Here is a 6000-nt window from a genome sequence, read left to right as displayed (position 1 = left end):
AGGGTTCTGAGACCACTTTCTTGAGGCGCTTTTCTATACAAGATGTGTGAAGCACAAAGGACCATAAGTATTTATACAATGAGACATTCTCTTACCTGGCAAAGCCTATTGTGACAAAGGCAGATAAGTCCTGCCACCCTGGACTTGGATAGCAAACCACAGTTGTTTCGTTTAATTCCCGTCCTTCAGGTTCTTGTTTTCTCGGAAGACTTTTTCACTTTCGGAGTTTATAATGTGCCCAGACTCACTTATAATTCTAAAGATCGCCCCCAAGGACGTTGGCTCTGATCTCTCGTATTGCTCATATAATCATCTCATCAGAATTGAGTCTGTCTCCATTCCAATTTCCCATTTGATTCACAGCACATAATCACATGGAAGCTCTCATTATTCAGATTTCTAGACATTCACCAGCAGCATCATTGTGTGTGTATGTGTGTGTGTGTATGTTTGAGTGTGAATAGCTCTGTCTGCCTGTCTGTCTGTCTGCCTGTTTTCCTATCTCTTACTTTCTCTCTCTTTCTTTCTCTTTCTTGTGTGTATCTCTCTGTCACTTGTGTGTGTGTGTGTGTACATGTTCCCATGTGTGCATATGAATGTGCACAGCATACATATATGTGTATATGCATTTAGGGCAAAGATTGACATCAAGATATTTCCCTTAATCATTCTCTACCTCATTTTCTGAGACAGAGTATCTTTTTGTTTTAATGTTATGGGTTAATTTTATGTTTATTAATGTTTTGCATGTGTGTATTTTGTCCACATACCACATGTGTGCCTGTTGCTCAAAGAGGTGTCAGGTCTCTTGGAACTTGAGTCCAGGTGGAGATGGAGTTACAGGCAGTTGTGTCCCACCCTGAGTAGGGTAGTGGCAAATGAGCTGAGACCCTCTGAAGGGGCTGGACGCCATATTAACAACTGAGCCAACTCTCTAGTCCTAGATAGAGATTGTTTTGCACCCTAAATAAAAACAGAAACTCAGGCAGCCTGGGACTTTTGTGGTACAGATTAAGACAAATAATATTCTAATTACTTTTCTATTCTTGAGATACTGCATCATGACCATAAGCGATTTGGAGAGAAACAGGTTTGTTTTATCTTACAGCTTACAGTCCATTATCTAGGGAAGTCAGAATCAAAATTCAAATCAGGAACCGAGAAGCAAATGAAGTAGAAGGCACAGAGAAATGCTGCTTTAGAGCATGCTCCCTTGGCTTACTCAGCCTGCTTTTGTAGAGCATCCAGGATCAGCTAGGAAGCACCAACTCTTGTTCAATGGGCCTACTCACACCAATAACCATTCAAGAAAATGTACCTCAGGCTTGCTTACAGGCAAATCTGGTGGCAGTATTTTGTCAGTTGAAGTTCTATTCCAAAATGATGATAGCCTGTATCAAGTTGACATAGAGATTAGCCAACACAAGTTATATTTGCATAACTTGTTAAGCAATTTACCACAAAACATTGAAGAAATTGGTGCTTCCAAAAATACGGAAAGGGGGTCAATCATGCAAAATTAGCTAATGAATAATGACAAAAGGTACTTTCCTTTGTCCATGGCCACCAGGTCAGTCTAGGGGGCCTGACTAGCACTGATAAATCCTCTTCCCCTTGGAGAGCAGGGCCTTCACTGAGGCATTGCAAAGGAAAAGACAGGCAGACACTCTCCCAGCATCTGCCTGTCTTTTAGTCTTCCATCAATATCCTATGGTTTTTGCATAGATTCCTTAATTTTCTTTTTATTATACAGAACATCCTGGTTTCTGCTTTCTTTATTCTTACACACTGTAAAAGGCCCTGTCCTCCAAGACACCAAGAGAAAGTGATTTAAAAAAAAAATCTGGAGTTTAATCTCAGGGTTTTTTTTTTTAACACATACACAGTCACTATGATGTTAGGTTTCAACCTGGGGACAAATGGCTAAGGTGCTTATTTAACATATTGAAATGGGCCCAGCCATCAAGTTCTTTAAGCCCTTGGTTCCTACCTGTTACAGGGTCCTTGTGGCTGGCACATCTTAACCTCTATTATGAGTTATCCAGCCTGGAGGGCTGGGCTGCTCTTCCCTACATAATCCATAATTTTGGTTGCCTACTCTCTTTGTACCATTAGGCTCCTGGATGCTGCATCCCTTTTTCCTGTTCGCCCCTCCCTTCCCTATCCTCCTTCACTCACATGGCTCATGTCCACTATGGCTATGATCTCCTGTTATCTATAAAAAACCTTCTCCTACACCATAGCTAGGAGTGGTTATGTTCCTTTCCTTTTTTTTTTTCTTTTTTTCTTTTTGTCATTCATGTATTCCCTGCCTCTTGTGACAATAGCAGTGGTCATGAGGCTAAAACCATGTGACACTTGTCATTTGGCTACAGTTTTACCAAATTTGGCTTTTGGCCACAGGTTTACAAAATCATCCACATATTTACATGCCTTTACTGATTTCACTGATAGTAAGTAGATGAAAGGCAAACAAATCCTTTAGAAACCAAAAAGAGGTTTCTGTTTCACCACATGGAAATAGCTCCCTGATAGCCAGATATGGTATCTTGGCCTTATAATGAGAAAGAAAGAAGTCTTAACTGCATTGCCCTAACTAAAATATTGGTGCCAACTTGTTATAACTTCTAGCATAATCCATTAACTAACCAGGAGTTGACTTGTCAAACAAGAAGTATTCCTTCTTTCAGAAGGAAATGCCCAGTGTTCTAGTTTGCTTTCTGTTACTATGATAAGTATATTGTTCAAACAGCCTGAGGAGGAAAGGGTTTACCTGGCTTACAGGTTACTGACTATCATGGAAGGAAGCCAAGGCAGGAACTCAAGGCAGGAGCCGAAAAAGAAAACAAGGAAGCAGGGCATTGCTTCTTGGTTTGATTCCCTGGATTGTTCAGCTATATTTCTTCTTACCTAAGTGTGATAATGGTCACAGAAGCCTAACCCCTCCTACCATTAATTAGTGATCAATAAAATGCCCCACAAACATGCTACAGGTCAATCTGATAGAGGCCGTTTCTCACCTAAGACACACTTTTCCTGGATATTCTTAGATTTACATCAAGTTACCAGAAATTAACCTGCACTCCTTACTTAGAGGAATAATAATTTGTTTGACAGAAATGTACATGGCCTATGGGGATTACACTGGACCTATCAATGCTTTAAGCCCTGCAAAAGAGACAGGTTAAAGCAGTTTGCAGAAATGCAGTGTCATTCACTCCTGAGCAGGAGTGACAAATGATAATCACTTAGGAGGGAATGCACACAGCATGATAGTCTTTTTTTTTAATCACCATGCATGCTACCCATACTAAAAGACATGTACCATGCTCTTGAAAATCCACAACAAGTACACTGTCAATGAGAACAAAGGCAAGAATGAAGGAGAAGATGTGCAGGTGGATCAAAGTAATTGCATATTATAGGTAGCCTATATGTTTAAGATATAAATATACAGTGTGATTTATGTTTTGATTTATAGAGATCAGCATTTGTCTGTGTTTGTCACAGTAGGAGACATGGGGTAGGAGTGAGGAATTAGTTGAGTGTGACTTCAATATCCCATTAAAACTTGCAGTTTTCTTTTTCTTTTTTTTTTTCTGTTGCCTAAAGTAATCCATCTTAGTTTTATTTTTTATTGGATATTTTATTTATTTACAATACAAATGTCATCCCCTTTTCCCATTTCCCTTCCCTAGAATCACCTATTCCATCTCCCCTCCTCCTTTATGCTTTTATACCATTTTGATTACATGCATGTATTAAGGTCAGTTCTAGGTTGAGGGTCTAGCAATACAGTAGATGCAAATAGTCAAGGAACAAGCAATACAATAAACACAAATAGTCCAAAAAAGCAAGGCATTAAACCCAATTATGTGAACACTCTCAGGATCACTGTTTCTAAGGGCTTATCAGGATGACCAAAGTATCTCAGCCTACCTCCCTGTCCTAGCCCAAGATCATTTTCATGTCTGAAGCTTACTTCCTTGTTCTAGCCTAAAATTTAGATTCGTGTCTGAAATTACTTCTTTGTTCTAGCCTAATATTTAGTTTCCTGCCTGAGATTACTTCTTTGTTCTAGACTAAGATTTAGCTTTCTACCTGAAACCTACTTCCTTAACCTTGGCCAATGTCATATTCCTGCCAAGCAGCCCATTTACTTATCTTTGGCCCATGTTAGATTCTTGCCAAGCAGCCCCAAAGGCTCTCCACCTCTCCCCCTTTTTTATTTCATTAACAAGACTGAGTCTATCTTAGGTCATTCTGACAAGAATGCCTTCCTTACCCATCATGGAATATGCATTATCAAAAGCAGTGCACTTATGTTTTAGGTTGGTAAGGCTCTGTACAGAATCTTACTCATCCTTGGTTTCCAGCCTGTTAATTTAATAACTCTGTCTGGAGGTCCATTTTTAGGTTCAAGCCATGTACTTGGCTGCCAAGATGTGATGTTGTTAAAGAAAAGCTTTAACACAATGGGTAGGAATAAAAGTATTCCTAGGACAAAAAGAGCTAGCATGATCAAGCTATATACGGTATTTTAAAGGTTGACCAAAATATAAATACTGACCTCAGGCCATGAGTAATTTTATCTACAGTATCTACCACATCAACACTCAGCAGAGCAGCATTCTTGAAATTCATAAGCTCCCTACGTATTGTTACATTCTGATAGGTATTAGAATTATGCCAAATACAGTGCATGTGTCATTAAACTTCTTCCTAATTATAATGACCACCACTGTAAATTGTAGAACTAATATGAATCCAATGGTATTAGGCATGACACTCAAGATGGTTCCTTACCCTTAAATTCTGAACCTCCCTCGGTTTTCTAACATTTAATCTCTATGCTTTTAAGCACTACAATTTGAGGGTAAGAAAAAGTCTTGGTATGAAGTGAGTTTTAAGAGATGTTTTCCTTTGTTAAAAGAACTGAGACAAGAAGAAAGAATAACAGAGAGCTCTTCCAACGATCATCTTCCAAGGGTGAGGAGAAGCTGGCAATGACATTCCTCATGAGTTCCAGGCAGTCCCTATTGTGGATTCAAGCTACGGCCTCCAGATATGCAGAATAACACACTGATTACAATTTCTGTGTATATCATTCTCCTGTCTGATATCACAAAGGCAGCTAGCCAATGGTTTCACAAAAAAAATTAACAACCTTTAATTTTCTACAACTTCAGAAAAGGAAACTTGTGGCTTATAGCTATACCTTTCAACTGTACCACTGGAGTAAGCCAGACCAGACCCCATCTTAGATATAATCATAGGCAAATATTTCCACTCTGTGGTCACTGAAGTTTCCCCTCTAGAGGGGAGGGGAGATGGAACATATAAATATAAATAGCAGCCAAAGAGATACTCATTGAAGATCAACTTCCTTTGGTACTTAATTCTCAAACATGTGTAAATTTTGGCTGTATACAAATACAATAACTGCCCAAGTAATGATCAAACCAAATAATTAACACTTATAGGCCACATAAGACCCACCCTTGAACTGGATAATATGGATGTATTCTTGTTTCCTAGGTGGAAGAAATCATGGGGACATGGCTCTAAATCATGTGGAAGGCAAGTTGTAAGATGGGATTGGTCTTTAGTGACAATACAGATAAATGGTCAGTATGAATGCCAGGGCTCTTTATTTGCCATCCTATTGTTGTATTTGGGCTCAGTAACTACTTTCCAGGACATGTTCTAGACACTGTAGGACATTTAATAGCCTTTTCTAACTGGTTGTTAGTAGAAAACCCTTAGTCAGAATAAACAAACTTGTCCAAACAATGCTAAGTGTAACCCTTGTTAGAAGTTTCAGGAGGTTAACAACAAACCACAACACAACAAAGCACACACAAAAAAATCTTGTTTGACAATTATTACTACAAAAGATGTCCCTATGCCAAAGGTGATTATTTCTAATGGGGCATCTTTTATACTTTCTTTTCATTTTTTAGTTAGTTCCTATCAGGCATATCCAAGAAAATAATGCAT

Source organism: Arvicanthis niloticus, chromosome 8 (genome assembly GCF_011762505.2).
Source record: "Arvicanthis niloticus isolate mArvNil1 chromosome 8, mArvNil1.pat.X, whole genome shotgun sequence".
NCBI classification, from domain to species: Eukaryota; Metazoa; Chordata; class Mammalia; order Rodentia; family Muridae; genus Arvicanthis; species Arvicanthis niloticus.
The sequence above is the reverse complement of the archived record's forward strand: the minus strand, read 5'-3'. Positions refer to the sequence as shown.